This window comes from Delphinus delphis, chromosome 2 (genome assembly GCF_949987515.2).
Source record: "Delphinus delphis chromosome 2, mDelDel1.2, whole genome shotgun sequence".
NCBI lineage: Eukaryota > Metazoa > Chordata > Mammalia > Artiodactyla > Delphinidae > Delphinus > Delphinus delphis.
In genome coordinates, this window is record NC_082684.1 from 26,110,156 (window position 1) to 26,132,922 (window position 22,767).

General features: G+C 48.9%; 1 protein-coding gene across 1 annotated transcript in view; it reads right to left on the reverse strand.

The window, feature by feature from the left end:
- Positions 1–22,767, reverse strand: part of TMEM63C (transmembrane protein 63C) — a 69,918-nt gene that overhangs the window by 41,442 nt on the left and 5,709 nt on the right. Inside the window, exon 2 of the mRNA XM_060003369.1 lies at positions 14,916–15,057. The gene's annotated coding sequence lies outside the window, so the exon portion shown is untranslated. The remainder of the gene's footprint in view (positions 1–14,915; positions 15,058–22,767) is intronic.

Genomic DNA, 22,767 nt, shown 5'->3' on the forward strand with positions numbered 1-22,767 from the left:
GTCCAGGGATAGAACCTTTCCCAGCCTCTCAGGGTGGAGCAGTGGAAGGTACTGTGGCCTGAGGGATCCCAGGAGAGCTGGGCTCTAGGCCACCTGTGTGACCTTGGGCAGCTGCCTTCCCTTCTCTGGGCTGGGGTTTTCGTAGGAGGCTTCCAAGGTCCAGGCTGGAGCCAGGATTCCGGGTGTCCCAGAGACACAGCCTACAGCCACATGGCCTGCATTGCCGGCACTGGCCAGAGCTGACTCTGCTCCACCATCCCCATGAGCTCTCAGGAACTGGTCCATAGGGCCCGCATTTTGATTTGGAGAAGCAAATCACTGTAGTCACAAGCCACGTCCTAGGAGAAGAAGCTGTGGGGGGGAAGTCACCCCGATCCCCCCCCAGGTCTCCCCCCGCCACAGAGTACACAAAGCTATAGCACCTGTCCTGCACCCCCTGCCATCTGGCCTTCTCAGTCTCTTCAATAATTCATCACCTCTTGTTAACAACAAGAAAGATTATTCCCCATGGTTCTGGACCTTAAAAAAATAGCGTTCCTGGCCATGGGCACCCCTCCCATCTCCCTTTCCTCTCTGGGTCTTTCCTTAAATCCCCTTTGCATGCCCTCTGCTCTCAGATCTGCTCCCACCCCCAAGCTTTCCAGGACAAAAGCTCAGGGGCTCAGGTTCACTCTCACTAGGGGGCAGTGGCTTTGAGCACAGGGAGGAGGGGAAGCGGGTGTAACCGCCATGAGGTTCTGGTTAATGTCTTTCCCCACCTGCCACGCAAGCTGGCCATGACTCTTCCCCAAGTGTCAGTAAGCCCTTCCTTGCTCTAAACTGCTCTTGGGTCTCCTCATATCTTCACAGGATGGTTTGTCCAACTTTACACATGAAGAGACTGGGTCACCAGCAGGTGAAGACATCTACCTAAGGCTGGGAAAAGTGGTAGATTTGGGATCAGAACTTGGGTTTTCTGGTTCCCCATTCAGCACTCTTGGGCTTGGACCAGTGATCCTCAGCCTGGGGTTGGGGACACTGGAATTACCTGGAAGGTGTTTAGTAGATCCAGATACTCACGCCCCACTCCAGACTTTAGGAATGAGAATCTCCAGTCAATTCTTACATACAGCCAAGAAAGAGAAACACCAGCTTAAGATTTCTAGGGTTATTTGCATCTAGATAAGGAGTTCTTGAAGATCCCAAAGGTTTTCTGACAACCCCTAAATAAGCAGGGAGGATGAGGAGATTTGGGAATAAAGGATGGAAGCTCAGTGGCCCCTTAAATCGTGCCACCGTGGGGCAGCTCATGAGACCGGTCCTTATATTCCTCTCTCCGGAGAGCTCCCCTCCCCTTCATTTTGAGTCTGCGGAAAGTTGGCTGGAAATCTAGAGGCCCACACCACTTCTTCACTTGAATCCCCAAACTCTTGCATTTCTCCCTATGTCAGAGATCGATGGCCTGGCCACTTCTTCACGGCGCACCATGCCTGCCGTCTGTCCTGCCCCCATATCTATCAGGGCTGCTCTTCCTGCCCTGACTGAGCTTGAGCCACTTCTTCCTGGCCTTGGCTGGAGTCTTGGTCGCAGCAGCCTTACAGCCCCTGGGTCCAGCTCAAAGCCTTCCTCCAGTGAGCAGCCCGGTCTGTACCTTGTCCCCACCCTCTTTTCACAGCCGGCCTTTGCTACCACCACCTGGCACAATTCTCCTGGTTTTCCGTGCACAAGAGTGGCCAGTTCCCTGACAAATCTGTGGGCTTTTTTTTTTGCGGTACGCGGGCCTCTCACTGTTGTGGCCTCTCCCGTTGCGGAGCACAGGCTCCGGACGCACAGGCTCAGCGGCCGTGGCTCACGGGCCCAGCCGCTCCACGGCATGTGGGATCTTCCCGGACCGGGGCACGAACCCGTGTCCCCTGCATCGGCAGGCGGACTCTCAACCACTGCGCCACCAGGGAAGCCCTCTGTGGGCTTCGTGATGGCAGGGCCTATGTCATTGCGGTTCCCCCCCCCATGACCAACATTTATAGGGCTCAAGGAAATAGACGGGTCTTTATCCAGGGCCACATTTGGGGCAGGAAATAAAATGTGGGTGATTTGCATATGCTTGCATAGTGTGCAGAGAGTACCTGAGTCATTCATTTTCACCTCTCCACAGCACATAGTGGGTTAACAAGTCTTGCGCCTCATGTCACAGCATAGAGGAAAGGGAACATATGATTTGGGGTCAGGAGATCGGGTGTGGATCTGGCTCTATTATTTGCTGTTACTTAACCCCTTGCTGCTCAGTTTTCTCTTTTATAAAATGGACATAATTATGTCCATCCTGCCTATACCAGGGTGCTATGAAGATTGCTTAAAGGAGATAATAAGTGGAGACATTTTTATAAACTATAAGTACCCCAAATATGGGTGGCTGCCTCTGCTATCCTCTTCCTAGGATCGAGGATAGCCCCTAAATGATCCCCTCCATCACCCTTGTGGCCAGCCCCAGCACGGGGTGAGCGGGTTGGTGTTCCATTTTGCGATCACGCCAGCTAAAATCAGAAAGGCACTCAGCACCACGGACAGCGCCACATAGAGCAACTCATTTCCGCTGCTGCTTCTCTGTGCCAGGGCTCTGTGGGCAGTGCTTGCTGATACCCCTGGCCCAATAACGAGAAGGCCAGGTAACAGCTGTTGAATGAGCTCTATGTGCCAGGCACTGTGCCAAGTCTCTTGAAGCATCATCTGGGTTAACAAACCTATCAGATCGCCCGTTGGCTACGGTCGATGGCCTTCGGCATCCATCCCCACCTCTTTCTAGTGCGCCTTCCTCTACTGCAGAAGCTGGAAAGCTGAAAACTACATTTACAACACCCCTTTGCAGCTGGGGTTCTGAATACAGGTCAGGTTCAGTCGATTAGATGCACTGGAGATAGGTTTATAAGGCAGAAGTGGGGCGGAGGCCATCTTCTTGCTGTTCTTGCTGTGCTCAGCTGACAAGCAATGTTGAGGAGGGGAAGGAGCTGTCTGCAAGAGATCAATGCCCAGTCTTTGGCTCCCGGGGAAGGGAGGGCAAGAAGAAACTATGGTGCAGGCTGCAGAGGCTCCCTGGTCCTGGCTTGCAGGTGAGAGGATGTGAATTCATGGCTCCAGTAGTCCCATCCTGGCTGTGGCTGAGGAGCAGTTTGGCTAGTGGGTCAGTTCTGTTCTGTTTTAAAGACTCAGGTTCTAACTCTTCTGGTGATTTTATGAGCATGTAATTCTCTGGTTTAAATTCTATTTGCTTAAAGTTCTTAAAGTGGTTTTTGCTTCCTGTACTAACAACAGGTAGGTACTATTATTATCCCATCTTGGGCACAGAGAATCTCAGGCACAGAGAGGTTAAGTGACTAGCCTAGTTCAGGCAGCCGGTGAGCAGTGGGACCTGAGCCCAGGACATCCACCTACCCAGCCCCCTCCTAATCATTTTGCTGTGCGCCACCCCCAAGGCAGAGAACACCAGCAAACATCCCAGCAAACAGGAATAAAGCCCCCAGGCTAAATACAGAAGCTAAATGGAGAAAAGAAAAAGATGACAAAGAATTCTGGAAACGAACTCCAGGCCCGAGTGGACACAGCTCATGACAAATCCTCAGAAGAAGAAGGGGAAGGAGACGACACAGATGCTTGTGAAGGGCCAGGCATGGCACTGGTGCCTTCGTATGTTTATCTCACTGACCATCACTCACACCTCATGAGCAAGCTAAGAGGTAGCAGCCTAAAATGTAGGTACCATCAGTATCCCCATTTTAAAGGTAGAGAAACTGAGGCTCAGAGAGCTCAAGTAATGGGCCTAAAGCTACACAGCTGGAGAGAGACAGAGGCAGGATTGCAATCTAAGGGTCTGGTTCTACTACATCATGTGACCTCTGAAGGCACAATGGGGAGAGAGCTGCTTTGCCCATTCCAGGAGGGCTGTATTCCTGGGGTACAGGAAGACAGGCCCCCCTCACATCTGTACTACATCCAAGGGACTCTCCACTAACAGGGAGGAAAGGCTGCGGTGGGCAGAGGGAGCTGCAGCACAGCCAGGGGAGATGGTAGCCATTTGGACCCAGGCTGGAGGCTGAGTGCGCCGGCTTCCCCCTCACCCGTCTTACCTCTGGGACCTCCATAGGAGGCCCTCTTCTTGCTGGGAAGGTTCCTTCCCTTGCCCTCCAGACCCTGCACCCCAACCCAGGGCTCATGCCTTTTTGCCTATGGCCCCCAAGTCGGTGAGCAGCCATGATCATGTCCAAATGGGGCTGGGGGCAGGGGCGAGGCAGTGGTGGGGATGTGTTCGACACCAGCCCCTGGGAGCTGGGCAGTGACAGGGGGACACTGGGAGATGGAGGGGCAACTGCCTACTTGTGCCAAAAAGACGAAGTAGGAAGTAAAAACAGGATATAATGATGTTAAACTAGATGATTTCAATTCTAAACGAAAGGCGGGGGATGGGGGGAGAATAAAAAACCAAAATAATGCCTGTAGAAAAAAAGACCAGTTATCCCTGGGTGGTGAGACTATGTTCTTTCACTGGTCTTTAAAAAATTTTTCTGAATTTGAAAAACTATTGAATATGAGCATGAATTATTATTTATAATTAGAAAAAATCATATGTTAAAAGGCAGGCTTGATATTTCTAAGCCTACCTACAATCAGCTTCCCTTCAGCCTTCGGCATCAAACCCTTCTTCTTCCCCCCCTCAAGTGTCCACATTTTGACCAGCTACCACTCAAGCTTGTCAGGGGGGTCAAGGGGGTAGTGCGGGGTGCAGGGGCCTGGCCCTCGGGGTGATATGTGGTCCAGGGGTTCCTGTGCAGGCTGCCTGCTCAGAAAGAAGACTCAAGGCCTGAATCTGAGGCCGCCTTCTCCTCCCTCCAACCGCAGGGCCTGGCTTGGCCAGGCGCAGGAAGGTCAAGGCTTGACCGTGCACCACGTGGGCCAAGGGAGCCGCCAGGCCCCTGGGGGTCAGCCTGGAAGCCGAGGCAGCTCTGTAGCTCCTCTGGCAGCTGCGGTGCTGACCGCAGTGTGAAGACCCAGGTGCAGTGATCAGGGAGGGGGCTCCATGGCTCCCCAGACCAGTTCTCACCTGGGCAGGCGGGGGCCAGCCTGCCCTGCCCCCTGCTCAGCCCCTCCCTTCTTCCCCAGCCCACCCCAATCAATCAGTGGAAGATGGGGACCACTTGGCGGATGGTCTGAACCTAGATTCCCATGGGGAAGGGAACAAAAGAGACACAGGAGCCTCCTGGGCTGGGCCTGACCTCTGGGCTGTCTCTGAGGTGCCTGACAGGCTCTGGGGCACACTCCCTTCCAGGTTATGAAGTGTGTTTACAGCCATCATCCCACCTGACCCCCAACAGCCCTGTGGGGGCAGGAGTGATGACTGTCCCCATCTTACCAATGAGGATGCTGAGGCCCAGAGAGGGTGAGGAGCCTGCCCAGGGTCACACAGCCAGCAGTGGTAAAGCAGATGCAGGTGGGAGTCTGAAGCCAGCGCCTGAGCTTTTCCACAGCTCACTGCTCCTTCTGACATCTGAGCTCTTGACTCCTGGCCTGCTCCAGGGGGAGGACCCCTTGGCCCCAGGGACTCCTCCAGTCTTAACTCCCCCCTCTCCCTCTAAGAAGCCTCAGTTCCAGCAGATGGGTAGACCCCTGTCCCTCAAAGGCCTTGGCTTTCTCTGCCCACTCCATTCTTCCGCTTTGTGGAAAGGCCTCGTGAGCCTCCCCGCGACAGGACGCTCCACTGTCAAGCCAGCTCAGCTCCGCTTCCTCCAGGCACCCTGGGTCTCAGCAATTTCATCCTCCCCTCAACTCTTAGAGCCCTCACTTATCCTTTCTAGAGTTCTCTAAGGGTAGTAGGTGCTAAAGAGAATGAGATGTGTCTCTCGCTTTGCCAACCTCATTCTAGAAGGGACGTGACAAAGGCCTTGCTTGGCTAAGAGGCAATTATAATATATAGTGTGTAAAAAGGGCTGCCACAGGGGCAGGACTCACCGTGAGGGGAGCTGAGCCCAATCTGGAGTGTCTAGGGACCCTTCCAGGATCAGGGGAGCCTAAGTTGTCCTGCAGGTCATGATGGACTCTGTTGGAAGTGCTCTCTGTAGCTCTCCTTAACTTGGCCAACAAGGTCTGCCTATGGCTCTAGCTTCGTCTCACCCAACTCTCCCCTCATTTCCATCCCCTGGCCCCTCTGTCTGTCCCTCAATGCCTGTAGCATGCCACCTTCCCTCTTGCCACAGGGCCTTTGCATATGCTTGTCCTCCTACCTGGAATGTTCCCCTTCCCATGAGTTAACTCGTTCTCCCACTAGCTGATCTCAGCTCAATTTTTGCTTCCTTAGGGGAGAACTCCAGACCAGGTCAAGCCCACACATTCCATCCTGGGAGACAGACATAGGGGGCATTTAGATGTGGGTCCCTAGGGAGAGCTAGACTCCTTGGGTCCAAATCCTGCCTCTGCTGTTTACTAGCTTCATGTCTTTAGGTGAGTGTCTTAACCTCCCGGGCCTCAGTTTCCTTATTTGTAAAATGAGAATGTTAATAGCATCTACCTTACTGGGTGGATGTGAGGAGTACATGAACCAATTCACGTGAAACACTCAGAACAGTGCCTAGCACATAGCCATGGCTCAACACAGTGAAGTGTTATTTCCTTGTGAGTACCTAGTACCTCTGATTTTATTTATGGGATGACACAGCAAATGGCTGACTCCCCCAGTGGATGGAAAGCTCCTTGATGACACAGCCCAGGGCTGGATTTGCTCATTATTTTCTCTGCTGTGCTGGGTAGAGCACAGTGCTTTACAAATATTTGTTGAAGAAAGGGACGATTGGCAGTGGGGCTAGGGCGGGTCTCATTTGGCCCCAGGATCTCAAACTCAAGAGTGTTTTGGCTGGAGAGGCTCTTACAAATCCTCTAACCTAAGCCCCTCCTTCCCCAGATGAGCGAAGGTTGCTGCTGGCTAACATTTCCCTGGCTTCCAGTCTCACAGGTCTCCTGCCCTACTCCCTCTCCCCCTGCGTTCTGCTCACTCAGTGGATTGAGGGCATGGTGAAATCTTGGACTGAGGCATCCATTTCTGTCGATTTAGGGGGAAAAAAGTGACACATCGTCTCATATCTGAGGGTTGTGGAAAAAAATACATGCCCACCACAGCCTTGTGAAGCTGCAGGCTTCCATTCAACCTGAGTTATTGCCGTAATTCCCGTCTCCGTGGTAACAAGGCCAGACTAAGCCTTCAGCTAGCGGAGACTGGGCAAAAGGCTTGTCTGCAGCAAGACCCCATCCCCCAGCCTATGATGCCAGCAGTGTTGTTCTCTCTTCAGCCTCTTCCCTGATGGATTCCTCTGCAGGAGTCCTGAGTGGACTGAGAGAGGAGGGCAGGGGAGATGCAGCCACAGCAGAGGCCCCAGTCCATCCCCAAGTCAGCCCCAGTTAGAGCCGGGATGAAGGCGCCTGCAGCAGAAGCAAATAGACTGGATGCTACTGGGTGCTGTCCTACCCCAGCTGTGTCTGCTGCCACATGGGCTCTGGTGGATGGTGCCACGTGCTGGGGGAGACAGAGAGACCCAAGGCTCTGCAGCCGGGAGGCTGAGCCCTAGTCCATGCAGACCAACCAGCTGTTGATGACTCGCTGGTGTGCAGACAGAGCCAGCCTTAATTGAACACCTGCTCTGTGCCCGGCACTGGACTAGGAAGTGGGGAGGAAAGATACATAGCAGACGGCCCTGCCCTCAGTGAGCTCACAGTCAGGCCAGAGCACACAATCAGAACAAAGAGGGACAGGTGCTCTGTTCAGTGAAGAAAGCAAGATGCAGATGCCATCTCCCATGCACCTGCCTGCGTCTGGACTTTCTCCAGAAGGAGACTCAAGGAACTCTTGACAGTGGTTGTCTCCTGGGAGAGGAATGCCACCTGGGGGGTGGAGGCCGAGGCAGGGAGAGGAAGGCTTTCTTTTCATGATATTTTCATTTTAATTTTTGGATTTTGTACTAAGTTCACATCTAACCAAATTAAACCAAAAAAAGCAAAACAAAGATGAAAAGCACCACGTGACAGGTACTACAATAGGGTGTGAACTTTGTGCTGGGCTCGGGGAGGAGGAACCGGCAGCTCTGACATCAAGGGACTCAGAGTTCTCATCTGCAAGGGGTGTGTGTGTGTATCTGTGTGGGTCTGTCTCTGTACCTGTGTGTTTGGGATGTGTGGACCTACTGGGTTGAATAGTGTCCCTCCAAAGTTCATGTCCACCTGGAACCACAGAATATGACCTTATTTATGTAACTGTATATGGTGATGGATGTTAACCGGATGCTAACTGGACTTACTGTGGTGATCATTTTGCAATATAAGCAAATATCCGATCATTATGTAGTATATCTGAAACTCACATAATGTTATCAATTATACCTCAACAACTGGGGCTTCCCTGGTGGCTCAGTGGTTAAGAATCCGCCTGCCAATGCAGGGGACACGGGTTCGAGCCCTGGTCCGAGAAGATCCCACATGCCGCAGAGCCACTAAGCCCGTGCACCACAACTACTGAGCCCGAGCTCTAGAGCCCGCAAGCCACAACTACTGAAGCCCGCGGTGAGACAACTACTGAAGCCCGCGCACCTAGAGCCTGTGCTCCACAACAAGAGAAGCCACCGCAATGAGAAGCCCGTGCACCGCAATGAAGAGTAGCCCCCGCTCGCCACAACTAGAGAAAGCCCGCGCGCAGCGACGAAGACCCAACACAGCCAAAAATAAACAAATAAAATAAATAAATGTATAAAAAAAAATTATACCTCAACTAAAGAGAAAGAATACACCCTTATTTAAAAACAGGATCTCTGCAGAGATAGTTAGTTAAAATGGAGCCATACTAGATTAGGGTGGGCCCTAAATTCAGTGACTGGTGTCCTTACAATAAGGCTACATGGAGACACACAGAGAAGAAAACCATGTGAAGACAGAGGAACAGACAAGCAAAGGAACACCCAGGGCTGTCAGCAACCACCAGAAGCTGGAAGAGGCAAGGAAGGATTCTTCCCCGGAGCCTGCAGAGGGAGCGCGGCCCTTCCAACAGCTCAATTCTGGACTTAGAGCCTCCAGAACTACGAGAGAACAGATGTCTGTTAAGTCACCCTGTTTATGGTCATTTGTCACAGCTGCCCTAGGAAATGAATACAATAGGTCTATGCATTTGTGTTTGTGTACTTTGAGGTGTGTGTATCAATGGGTTTTGAATGTGTGTGTATCTGTGTATGTTTTGGCGGGTATTTGGATGTGCTTGGGAAAGTGTTTATGACTGTAATTTGAATTTTGGGTGCTTGTGTGCGTTTTGGGGTGCATGCGTGTTTACGTGTTCATATATGTGTAGTTATGTGTGTGCGTTTATGTATGTGTGTATGTGTGTTTTGGTGTGTTTGCGGGCATATGTGTATACAGCCAATGATCTATCTCTAGGGTCTCGCTCAGCCCTACCATTCCAGGAGCCTGCCCTGGGGCCCCTGCTCTAGAGGCTGGCCTCCAGAGGATGCAGGCCAGTGGTCGTGGAGAGGCACTAGCTTCAGGCTAGGTTGGAGCAGCAGAGCCACCTGGGAAAGGGGAGGTCCGTGGGGAGAGTGTCCTCCATTGCGCCTGTCCTGTCGGCCTAAGGGTTTCAAGGTCAGGATGTAGGTCTAGCAGGAGCCATACTCTGGGGGCCTAGCCTGACAGCCTTCTTGGAAGCCTTCGGCAGAACAGAGGCCCCTGAGAGAGAGACCCCCTCCCGTGAATCTGAGTTACTTTGAAACATTAGAGCAGTGGTTCTCAAACTTCAGTACGTCAGCATCACCTGGAGGGCTTGTTACACCACAGATGGCTGGGCCCCACCCCAGAGTGTCTGATGCACTAGGTCTGGGGTGGAACCTGAGAATTTGCGTCTCGAGTAAATTCTTGGGTGATGCCGACACTGCTGGACCTGGGACCTCGTTTTGAGAATCACTGTGTTAGACCACACGACAGGGGATGGGGTTCCTCTTCCCCCTTGCGTAGGCCTTGCAGCAGGCTTCCAGCTCTTTTAGGACAGGCCCTGGACAAGTCAGGGCTGGCAGGCTTAATCCTATTCTCACAGTCTGTCTCTCACAGTTACCCACCTGTCACTCAGGAAATCATTTATTCAGCAAAATAATGGGCTCTGTTCCCTGCACTCAAGGCACTTACAGTCTAGGCACAAGATTCTGGTGGGTACACAGACCCCCAAAGAAACCACGACACGTCTGCATAAGTGGACTCAGGAGGGCTGCTGAAGGGATGCTGGGAGCGTTGAGGAGGAGCCTGTGACTGAGCCTGGGGCAATCTGGAAAGGCTGCCTGGGGCAGGTTCCAGCCAAGGCAGCTCTTAAGGGAAGAACAGCAGTAGCTACACTAATTGAAAGCTTACTGCCAGGTACTGTGCTAAGACTTTGCAAGCATGAGCTCTTTCAATCCTCACAACAATCCCCAAACAGGAACTATTGTCACTGAAGGGAGATCTGAGCCCAGTCTGCAGCCTCATTCCCAGCCTCGAGGATCTATGGGGATCCTGACCTGAAGGAGGAGCTGTGGTGTGGAGGCCGGGGCAGGACATTCCAGGAGGAGACCATGTGTGCATCCCTGCAGAGAGGGTGGTGGGCTCAGATTGTGTCCAGGCTTTCCTGCTGGAAAGGCACCACCCCTCCGTCGGGGCAGCAGACTAGGGAGGGACAGCCCACTGGCTGCCTTGCTGCCTTGGGCAGGAGCTGGACAGAGGCAGAGGGAGGGTGCTCTCTCTCTGAGTGCAGCTGCTCCAGTGAACGGTGGGAGCCTCATGGCAGAGGCTGCAGGTCTGCCTCACATGGCTTCACTTGGCCGGGGCCAAAGTGCGGACACAGGGGCCTGAGACTCCCAGTGCTGCAGGGGTGCGGTTTGTGATGAAGTTTAGCCCTGAAGACAGGCTGAGGGGTGACTGGCTGGCACAACCTCCCTGACTTCGCGTGGCCCCCAGGCAGTCTCTGTGTGGCTCTAGGGGTCCCTGACCTCCTCAAGTAGAACACAAGCCCCCAGGCCAGGGGCCAGCCTCCTTACAACCTTGCTCCTACCCCTTGGGTGAGGGGTAAGGAAAGCCACTCTGAGCCATGCTAAATGAGTACTCAAATAGTGACCTGAATCCAGAGGATGGAGCCAGAGGAAATGAGCTCCAGCCGCAGCAAAAGGTATTCTAGTTAGAAACCAAGAAGCACTGGCCTAGGATGCTCACGAGAGAAGAGAGACCTTCTTCTGGGGAAGAAGAGGGGCCTAACCTTGTGTCTTTGACAGTTCGCCTGTCTGGGAAAAATATGGTGGGGAGTTCTCTCTCCCCTTCCTTCACTAGCTTCTCCATCAAATCTTACCTACATTTTAGTTCCTTCTCTCCTTTCCTGCTCACCTCCCATTTCTGCCTTCTTTGTCTGAGTAGGCAAAGGCTCTCTCAGCTTGTCTCAGTGTTGCTGCGGGCCTTTGAGCCTGGGCACACTCAACTCAGCCAATGTTCACTCAGCCCTGTATCTGCTGGGCTCTGCCTGTCAGGTGGGAGATCAGACAGTTAAACCAGTGCCCACACCCAAGGCAGCGTAAGGGCCACGCAACGAGAAAGGCACAAGCCAAGGTGATGGGGCTAAAAGACCACAGCCTCAGGGGCCAGGGAAGGCTTCAGAGAAAGGCACGTGGGATTCCTAGGCTGGCAGAAACCAGTGGGGGCAGGGGCGGTTCAAGCAGAGGGGACAAGTGAGTGGAGAAGGGAAGCATAGCATGGAATAGTCCAGAAATAGCAGGTAGACTGGCTTGGCTGCAGAAGTGGGGTGGGAAGAATCTTGTAAGATAATAGGCAGGTTGGGGACCATGAGGTCCTGAATTTCAGGCTGAATGATTTGCACTTGATTGTGCAGGCAGTAGGGAGCTATTGAAGGTTTCGGAGGAAGAGCATGACATTATCTGGGCTGAGACTGGAAGGGATTCTAGATTTTGCTCCTCTGTTAGGAGCTCCCGAAAGGCACCTGGCCCTGATTCTGAGTCCACAGACTTCTCAGGGGTTCCCAAGGGGATCAGACAACTGGTGTCTCAAATGTCACCTTTTTGGTGAGGCCTATCCTGATGACCTTATTTAATAACTCAATTTCCCCAGCACTCCCCAGCCCCTTTTCCTTCTTTGTTTTCCCATCACATTCATTGCCTTCTAACATACTTCATCCATGGTTTATGCTGTTTATTGTCTGCCCCACCCTCATTAGAATGAAGGCCTCTTGAGGGCAGGGTCCATGTCTGTTTTACTTGCTGCTGAATGTTCCAGTGCCTAGCATAGTGCCTGGAATCCCAAAAAATCCATTCATGTGTGGAATGAATCAAGAGAAAAATACCACCCAGCATGAACCAGCACAGTCTGGTTTGTTTCCTCCCTGTCACTTCGCTCCTGGCTTCCTAAGCTTGGCAGTGCCTGAGTGGAAAAATCTCTGAGAAAATCAGACAGAATTCTGCTTCTTCCCTGCTGCGCCTCTCACCCTTGCCAGGAGTCTGAGAAGATTTGGACTGTTCCTTCTTCCTTATGCTGCCCAAAATGCCACCACTTCCCTTCATCTTGGAGTGGGGGCCAGTCGAAGAAAATTTCAGTTAAGGGAAGCAAGAAGCTTGCAGGACTAAGGCAACCCCACTCGGTAGCCTGGAAGAACAACTCTGATGGACTCATCAGAATAACTGCACATTAACGAGCTTCCAGCACTGCATGCGCTATACAGGGGCTCTAGGCATTTTGTTCCATTCTGACCGCCCATCAGCCCTATGGAGTGGGAATTATCCTCCCATGTTACAGATGGAAAAATAGAGGCTCAGAGAAGCTAATGGATAAGGCCAAGTTCTTCCCACCAGGTGAGGAGCCCCATTTTGAACATGGATCTATCCTCCTCCAGCCCAGTGCTTGCTCTTCCATGGCACATGGCCTCTCTTCTGCGGGACAAGCAGCTGAGATGCGCGGAGCAGAGCGGAGCTTGCCGAGTTCTCTGTCCAAGGTGCCACATCATGGGTGGTCTCTGTTGGCCTCGGGCTTCCCAGCTGAGCTATGGAAGCTGAAGTTTTGGCCACGTCCCAATGATGAACGAGGACAATGACGTCACACCTGCCACCTGGCCTGAGCTCATCAGGGTGTGAACACTGCCCATTCTGGCCCGTGGCCAGGCGTCCTCTCCTCACTCCGGTGTGCACCATGAGAGCTGGAGTCCAAAAGAGGGCTCCCTGGCTTTGCGGCCCCAGCAGACGCAGGGAAACCAAACCTACCCCTGTGTACAGATCGAGCGCCCAACAGATCTAGCTCCCCACCAGTAGGGAGGCCAAAGAGCTTGGATCAAAACCCCCGCTGTGGGTTCCCAGCCGAGGAACGCAGTTAACCTACCTGGAGGGTAGAAACTCTCTCTCTCAGCAAACATTCAGCAGTCACTAAATAGGCAATGGGGAGCCATGGATGATTTTAGAGCAGGGGAGTGAGATGACTGCGCCGGTGGTTTAGGGAGGTGAATCAGGCAGCAAAGCATGGTTGGGGGAGAACAGGCTTTCGTAATGATCAGAGCTAACGTGTTAAGCACTCGCTTACTGAGTGCTAGAGTTGTTTCAAGTGCTTTACAGATATCAACTTTTCTCTTCATAGTAACGCTAGGGGGTAGTACGTTGTTATTCCCATTTTACAGATGAGAAGACTGATGTGTAGAGAAATTACAAGGCTAGTAGGTGGTGGAGCTGGGAGCTGAACTCACCTGGCTCCCAAGCCTGCCTCCTTTACCATTATTTGATGCTGCCTCTCGCAGTGATCTGGCTTGGGGGAACAAGGGTCCAGCATGGTCTGGGCAGTGGGCAGGGCCAAAGGAAGAGAAGTGGAACACTGCCTGCGGTTTAGACTGCTTGCCTTGTAGGGCTCTCACAAGGCCGGACCAGGAGAGTACAAGGGAGATGTGAACATCAAGCACTTTGATCTGAACTGAAAAGAACTATAGCTCAGATCACTTTTATTGATAAAAGCAACAATCACAATGTTCTTGGCCAAGAGCCCATACAGGATAACTTCTTTCATGGAAAAGAAATTTTAGAGACTCTCAGACAAAGACATCTTATCACAGTTATAGCCTCCCTTGACTATCCAATCCTTTCTTGGTTTTATGTGTTCACTTATTTACTTAAATAGGAGAGAAAGCCTCACTTTGATGCTAACCTGGCTTTAACACCTTCGAGCTTTGGAGGTCTGATCACCACCAGCGTCCCTTGCGCAAAGGAGGATGAGTTTCTGGGAGTCACCAGGTAGATGGAAGGAGAGGGAGGGAGCAGGGGCTCAGGGTGGCTGAGGCCGTGTGGGGAGGAGGCAGCTGCACCCAGGAAGGGCCCTGAGACCCAGGGCTTCCTGTGCTGTTTTAACAAGATTACGCTTGATTCCTCTGAGATGTTCGCCTACACCATTTTAAATGACACTATTCATATAAGTAATGCTTGAGAAGTTAAAAGAAATTGAGGTTGGAACATATCACTGAGTCCTTCCAGCTCCAACAGTCTATGAAGATACCATCTGTCTTAACCTTTTCCCAAGGAAAAATTGTCAAGAGGCAGGGAACTCTCAGAAGAGCCTTGTCAGGCTGGGACTAGGCCCGTTCCCAAACTGGAGTCAGCTGGGCAGGAGCCACTCGGGACTCAGCTAGCAGCTCGGGCTGGGGGCATCCTAACCAGAGCCAGAGAGTCTTTGGCCCCTTTCCCAGGTCTCAGGAACCAGGGTCACCTGGGACAGTGTCCTTCCTGGCCTCTCCTGTTAGGCTATGGATTTAGGAGGGCTGGGGAGGGCCTTTGCTCAAGCGTTGACTAGACAGCCACGGGCCATGGGCTTGAGGAAGGAGCTGGTGGTAGGGGCTTTGCCCTGCTGGGCAGGATGATGGCAACAGCACCTACCTGGAGCAGCAGGTGAGGTCGGGGACTCAGGAGATGGGCTGTCACTGGCCCTCCCTCCTCTTAATCAGTCCTCAGGTGCTTCCAAGCGTCCCGGCTGAGTCCCTGCTTAATTCCTGACCACAAAGATGGGTCCTCCAAGGCTCTGTGGCACAGGGACAAAGAAGCGCTCTCAGGGCAGGCGGGCATGGATTCCAGTCCTCCCTGAGCCTCCCTGTGGCTCCTCCCCCAGCCCAAGCAGGCCAGGCCCCTCCCAGGTCCAACATGCTTGTCAGCATGTTCCCACAAGGCCTGACTCAGGGGAGCTCTGATGGGGTGAGGGACACCGAGGATGCAGCCATGACCCCCAGTCTGCCCCCCACCTCCACATCCAGCTGCCTAGCCCTGGGGTGGCTGAGCCAGGAAGCCATCCTTCCTCGCAGATGGGCAAGGGCCCAAAGGGAGGGGGACCATGGACAGAACACTGCACTGGAGTCCCGGCACCTAGGTCCGCTCTGCTACTTCCCCCTGGTGAGCTAGAACACTCCCACTTTCCCTCAGTGGGGTGGAGGCTTCAGCTAGATACACAGACACTGCCTGCAGGGCTGAGCTGGGGAGATCAGAGGGACCCATAACCATCAGGTGACTTCAAGTACGACCAGGATCATCTTGGGGTGGAGGTCTTGCTAAACTGCAGGTTTAAGGGCCCTATCCTAGCCCATCTCCAGGAAGGTGCCTGGGAACATGCATTTTAACAGGTTTCCCACGTGAGTGCAAATGAACTAGGACTCGCTGCACTATGTGCTGGGAAAGGGTCTACAAGTCCAAGGATGAAACTTTGATCACACGCATGAGGGGGTCATCAGTCCCTCCCCTAAAAGCAGCATCATAGGAGCCCAGTCTCTGCAGCAGACTAGTCAGGGGCCCTGGGCAGCCCCTGCAAACCTCTCTGGGTCTCATTTTCCTCGTGGACAAAATGCAGATTGGAGATGACCTCTTGGGCCCTTCCAGGTGTAAAATTATGAATGTAAGGAGAGGTGAACCCACTGAGAAGTAAATTTATAAAGAAAGTTCAGGGAGCATTTTAAGTAGTATTCTCCCTGTATAAATAGTTTTTCTTAAATTCACTTTTTGAATTCTGAAAATAACATACTTACGGTGGGACAAATCAAACCATTCAAAATAATGCAGAATGAAAAGTCTCCCTGCTATTCCAGACCTCTGTTCCACTCCCAAACATAAACATTGTTAACTTTCCTGTTTGTTTTCTTCAAGGATTTTTCCATAAATATTGACAAATATATATCTATGCCTGCATCTTTATTTTAAACCCAACCAGGACCATATTCCCGGTACTCTATCTTTGTCTCTTAGTTAGTATACATCACACATCTCTGCATACCAAGAGGCAGATCCTTCATTCCTGTAGCAGTTCATAATGTTCCACTGAAGGACGCACTATGATTTACACGAATCTGTCCTTGTTGGTGGACGTTTAGATTGTTTCTACATTTTTGCTGCACAAACAAAGCTGCAGTAAACAGCTTTGGTTATACATCTTTGTGCATAAGTGTGAGGTTAGCTGTAGGATAAATCCCTAGGCGTAAGGAGTCAAAAGTTAGGTGGATCTAAAATTCTGATATTGCCAAATTGTCCTCCAAAGACGATGAACCAGTTTGCGCTGCCCAGCCACGCGTGAAGAGTGCCTGTTACCCACCCCCACAACCCTTGACAACACTGTGAATTATCGAAGTTTTAAACTTTGCCAATATGCAAGTTGAAAACGGCAACTTGTTTCAATGTGTAATTCTTTAAATATCAGAAAGGGCAGGCATTATTTTCATGTTTATTTATTGACTGACCTTTGCATTTATTTTTCTGTGAACTATGTTCTTTCTAATTTATCTTACTGATTTTTAAGAGGTTTTTCTAAATTAAGGCAATTAACTTTTATGTGTGTTACAAATTGTCATTTGTCTCTTTTTTTAACTTTATTTATGGCATCTTTTGTTTACAGAAATTTCAGATTTTTCTGTAGTCAAAAGTATTTCCTGGGGCTTCCCTGGTGGCACAGTGGTTAAGAATCCGCCTGCCAGTGCAAGGGACACAGGTTCGACCCCTGGTCCAAGAAGATCCCACACGCCACAGAGCAACTAAGACTGTGCGCCACAACTACTGAGCCCGCGTGCCACAACTACTGAAGCCCACATGCCTAGAGCCCATGCTCTGCAACAAGAGAAGCAACTGCAGTGAGGAGCCCGTGTACCACAATGAAGAGTGGCCCCCGCTCGCCACAACTAGAGAAAGCCTGTGCACAGCAATGAAGACCCAACACAACCAAAAATAAATAAATAAAACAAAATAAATTTATAATAAAAAAAAAGTATTTCCTACTAGAGGATCCTAAAAATATTTGCCCATGTTTTCCACTAGTATTAGGATTTTTTTTCTTTTTAATCTTTGCTTCTTTTTAATTTTCTTTCTAGAATTTATTTGGGTGTTTCAAATGTGGTAGGCCAGCTTTATTTCTTTCTCCAAAGGGCTAATTGTCTCAAAGTCATGTTTGGATAATTCATTTTCTGCCCGTCACCCCTCTACATTCAAAATCTCAGTTTAACTACGTATTAGGATAGACAACAAAGAGTCAAGTGCTGAGTCAAATGCCAACTTCATTGGATCCAGGAGAAGTTACCTCACCTTCCTGTGCCTCAGTCTCCTTGTCTAAAAACGGGGTTAACCGAATTATGTAGGGGAAAATATAGGGGAACAAAGTATTGTGGGGATTTTCAGGCAGTTCACTAAGAAAAATATAATATTATTTCTATGGATTTTAGGATATGTGTGGTACTTGTCAGCTTTCTGACACATTATTTGATATAATTTCATTTCTCATTCTAAATAAATAAATATTTCTAACTTTGGGAAGAAATGAGGACAACAATAGCACCATCTGCTTAGGGTTATTATGAGACCTCAATGACTTATTTCAGAAAAAGGATGTAGAAAGATGAAACTATGAGACTCACCTTCGTTGTAAAGACACACACAGGCTATAAGTGAAAGGACGGAAGAAGATATTCCAAGCAAATGGTAAACAAAAGAGACCAGGGGTGGCCACACTTATATCAGATAAAACAGACTTTAGGTCAAAAGCTGCCACAAGAGACAAAGAAGGATATTATATAATGATAAAAAGTCAATTCCCCAGGAAGAAATAACAATTATAAATATATATGCACCTAACAGCAGAGCACCCAAATATATGAAGAAAGCATTGACAGAATGGAAGGGAGGACTAGAAACACAATAATAGTGGGAGATTTCAATAAACCTCTTTCAATCATGGGTAGAACAACCAGACAGAAGATGAATAAGGAAACAGAGGACTTGGATATATTCAACACTATAGACCAACTGGACCCAATGGACATATATAGAACACTCCACCCAACAGCAGCAGAATACACCTTCTTCTCAAGGGCACGCAGAACATTCTCCACGATAGATCACATGTTAGGCTACAGGTGAGGGCCACAGAACAGTGCCTGGGACATGGGAATTACTATATGTTGGTGATTACTATTATCATCACCACATAGTAAACGTGCTTGGGTCTTTGTCTAGATATACTTTTTTGTTTCATTGATCTGTGAGGCAGTTCCATCACTTGACAAATATCTATAATTATGTGTGAAGCCCTGTTCTAAGTAAGTGTTGGGAACCAGGAGTGAGCGGCAGTAATAAGAGCTGTTCCTGCCCCCTCAGGTTAGACTCACTTCTAGTTATTTTTAGCACTTTTACTGATATAAAAAATATTTTTTTCATTTTATATATATATATATATATATTTTTTTTTTTTTTTTTGTGGTACGCAGGCCTCTCACTGTTGTGGCCTCTCCCGTTGCGGAGCACAGGCTCCGGACGCGCAGGCTCAGCGGCCATGGCTCACGGGCCCAGCCGCTCCACGGCATGTGGGATCATCCCGGACCGGGGCGCGAACCCGTGTCCCCTGCATCAGCAGGCGGACTCCCAACCACTGCGCCACCAGGGAAGCCCCATTATATTTTAAAAGAGGCTAAAGTTTATATACAGGAAAACGATACATTTTTGTTCTTAATACTTATTAGCAGTCATCTTAGTATATTCCATTATTATTTCTAATAGTTTTTCAGTGGACTATCTTCTTTTTTCTCCAGATGGCCAATCTCATCATCTACAATTTAAATTGATAAACTGGCCTCCTTTTATAACTCACATTTTCAAACTTTGTATTGGCTTGTACTTCTAGGGAAGTGTTAAAGAATGAAGGTAATGGTGGTCACTTGTTCCTTGTAGGTATGTCTTTGTACACCCATATACACATACATACACAAACACATAAAATGTTAAGCTATACCCATCTATTCCTATTAAGTAAGAGTTAAAATCAGGGACATATGTTGAACTTTATCAAATGCCTTTTAAGTATTTTTAGCATTTTTGGAGCTGCTTATATGATTTTTCATCTCTTTTGAACTGTTAGTTTGTTCAATGATATTAATAGTTCTCCTAATATTGAATCTATATCTCTGGAATATAACCCCACTTGCTTGTGGTATATTCATTTTTTAAACATAAGGTTGTGTGAGTCTGTTTCTAGTAATTTATGAATTTTGCACCAATATTCATAAATGAGATTTTTTGTAGTACTTTATCTCTTTTTTGTGTGTGTGCTGTTTTTGTCAGGGTTGTGCTGGCTTCATAGACTACTCTGGAATCTTTCCTTCTCTGTGATCTGGCACAGTTGGTGCAGTTTAAATAACATTGGAATCATCTCTTCCTTGAAGCTTTGATAGAAATTAAGAGCTATCTAAACCTGGGGTTTTTGGAGTGGAGTTTTATGAAAACTCAGTTTCTTCCATGATTATTGGTCTGTTGGGGTTTTCTAGTTCTTCTGGGGTCAAACTGATGATTTGTATTTTCTCAGAAAACTCTCAGTTTCAGATGGTTTTCAACTTGCATGTGGTCGAGCACAGGATCCTTAAAGAATTCTCTCTGTTTTCTCTGTATCACTGGCTACTTCTCCAATTTAATGTTCAATGTTATGTTTGGCTCATTCCTCCCCCAACTCACATTAGATTATCTGGACTTAAAAAAATCATAAAGTGACACATGATTTTTTTTTTCCAGGAGCCTATTTACTATGTGCACAGCCCACAAATAGAGGAGCTAGAATGAGGGGTGAGGATGAGGAAAGTAGCAGGGGAGGGGCAGCTTGATAAACATTTGAAAAGTGCAAGGAGCCTGCCCACCTACTCCCTGGCCTTGAACACCCTACATCTCCTTTCCCCAACTCCCCTCACCCAGTTAAACCCACCAACTACCACCCTTCCTTCAACACCCAGCTGTCACCTCCTCTTGGAACCTTTCCTGATTTCCCTGGGAAACGTCAGCACCTTTCCTCTGACATCCCAGATTACTCAATTTTTTTTTTAATTTTGAAAAATTTTAGACACAAAAAAGTTAAAAGTATAAAACCAACAAAATTAACAAATGTTAACATTCTGTGGACCTAATCAAACTTACAAGCTTTTGCACAGCAAAGGAAACCATAAAAAAAACAAAAAGACAACCTATGGAATGGGAGAAAATATCTGTAAATGATGTGACAGACAAGGGCTTAATCTCCAAAATATACAAACAGCTCATACAACTCAACAACAAAAAAACAAACAACCCAATTGAAAAATGGGCAGAAGACCTTAATAGACATTACTCCAAAGAAGACCTACAGATGGCCAGTAAGCACATGAAAAAGATGCTCAACATCACTAATCATTAGAGAAATGCAAATCAAAACTGCAATGAGGTACCACCTCACACCAGTCAGAATGGTCATCATTAAAAAGTCTACAAATAACAAACACTCGGGGCTTCCCTGGTGGCACAGTGGTTGAGAGTCCGCCTGCCAATGCAGGGGACACGGGTTCGTGCCCCAGTCCGGGAAGATCCCACATGCTGTGGAGCAGCTAGGCCTGTGAGCCATGGCCGCTAAGCCTGCGCGTCCGGAGCCTGTGCTCCACAACGGGAGAGGCCACAACAGTGAGAGGCCCGCGTACCGCAAAAAAAACAAAACAAAACACTGGAGAGGGTGTGGAGAAAAGGGAACCCTCCTTCACTGCTGGTGGGAATGTAAGTTGGTGCAGCCACTATGGAAAACAGTATGGAGGTTCCTCAGAAAACTAAAAATAGAATTGCCATATGATCCAGCAATCCCACTCCTGGGCATGTACCCGGACAAAACTATAATTCGAAAAGACACATGCACCCCTATGTTCATAGCAGCACTATTCACAATAGCCAAGTCACGTAAACAACCAAAATGTCTATCAACAGATGAATGGATAAAGAAGATGCGGCACATATACATGATGGAATAGTACTCAGCCATAAAAAAGAACAAAATAATGCCATTTGCAGCAACATGGAAGCAACTAGAGATTATCATACTAAGTGAAGTAAGTCAGAAGGAGAAAGACAAATACCATATGATATCACTTATACGTGGAATCTAAAATGTGGCACAAATGAACCAATCTACAAAACAGAAACAGACTCACAGACATAGAGAACAGGCTGGTGGTTGCCAAGGGGGAGGGGGTGGGGGAGGGGAAGACTGGGAGTGTGGGATTAGCAGATGCCAGCTGGTATATACAGGATGGATAAACAGGAAGGTCCTACTGTATAGCTCAGGGAACTGTATTCAATATCTTGTGATAAACCGTAATGGAAAAGAATATTAAAAAAATCATGTCTATGTGTGTATAGCTGAGTCACTTTGCTGTACAGTAGAGATCGGCACAACACTGTAAATCAACTCTACTTCAACAAAAAAAAGTTTAAAAAAACCCAAATGTTAACGTTCTGTCATTTTTGCTTCCGATCTTTCTTGTTAAAAGAAGTGTTACAAAGTAGAAGTCCTTTCTTTTCCCCTTTCAGTCTCAGTGCCCTCTCTCTGCTTCTCCAAAGACCAGCACAAGCATGAACTTGGTAGGTATTACAGCACTGCAACATGTTTGTGTCCATAAATCATAGACATTGTTTTGTGATTTTTATTAAAATTAAATTTTCACTAATGGTACTATTCTGCAATTTCCTTTTTCTGCAATATTGTTTTTGAGATTGATGCATGATAATAAAGGATATGTGTGTGTGTGTATATATATATCAACTTTTTGAGGTATAATTTATAAAACATAAAATTCTCCCATTATTTATATTTTAACTGCTGTTGTAACATCACATTTTTACTTGTCCACTCCATTATTGTAGATATTGAGGTCGAGACCTCTTTTTTTCTGTTTCGAACACTGCTGCCCTAGATAGCCATGGAACCGTCTCCTTATGCACGTGTGAGTTTCTCTGGATAATTATACAGCCAGATGTGAAACTGTTGGTCATAAAGTATGTGCATTTTCACCTTTAATTGCCATTGCCCAAATGTCCCCCGGTGTTTGTACTGCCATTATTGGAGCATCTCTGAAGCTGTCGTCATTATCTGGTGACGTGCCTACCTGCCCCTTCCCCATGAATTACTGGAGGGCATGTATGTGACTGGCACTCAATGAACACGATAAAGGAAAGGATGAGCTCACCGTCTAGCAGAAGAGACAGACTCAAATGGGACAAGCGCGTTAAAGGCTACGAGACCTCCTGTGGCTGGGATCCAGGGAAGGCTTCATGGAGGAGAAGGCATTCAAATTGGGGTCTGAAGACCAGGGAGACCCTGAACAGATGAGGATGGGGATAAGGGCAAGGACTGGGATGGTGGGGGGAGTGGGTGGGACAATCGAGGGTACATTTGCTTTGCCAGAGTAATGGTTCTTAGCCGAGCTGG